This window comes from Fulmarus glacialis, unplaced genomic scaffold, assembly GCF_000690835.1.
Source record: "Fulmarus glacialis isolate BGI_N327 unplaced genomic scaffold, ASM69083v1 scaffold22846, whole genome shotgun sequence".
NCBI lineage: Eukaryota > Metazoa > Chordata > Aves > Procellariiformes > Procellariidae > Fulmarus > Fulmarus glacialis.
This window is the reverse complement of record NW_009217796.1, coordinates 39,223-39,711: the sequence shown is the minus strand read 5'-3', so window position 1 is coordinate 39,711 and position 489 is coordinate 39,223.

Genomic DNA, 489 nt, shown 5'->3' with positions numbered 1-489 from the left:
CAGACGTGAGGCGGCTTGGTGTTTAAGTCACCTTCTGCCTTTTTCCCCGGTGGCACTTCTCCTCTGGAGACACCCTTCGCTCAGCAGGATCGTCCCAGCCTGCTGCGAGACCTGCGGCCTCTGCTAGCTCTCCGCGTTTGACTCAACCGCACGCCCTCCGCAGATAGCCAGCTGCACCTCATCCTTCAGGGGGCGAGGTTCAGGTTTTGGGGTTCTTTTCTGTGTTTTGTTTGTTTGTTTTAAACCAGCACTGAAAATACCATGCCTCATTCCCAGGCCTTCGTTAACACCCTGCGGGACATACTCGGAAGCAGCATTAACCATCATCTTTGGCACCATAACCCCATTAATTGGATTATTTGGCAATCCCATAACCTGCAACCAACTCAAGGGCACCGCAGTTCACAGGGGAAAGGCTGGGCAAGTCTTATTTGGGAAGCAGCCTACTTCAGGTCTTTAACTCCAGCATTCCCAGTTGATTTGCAATCC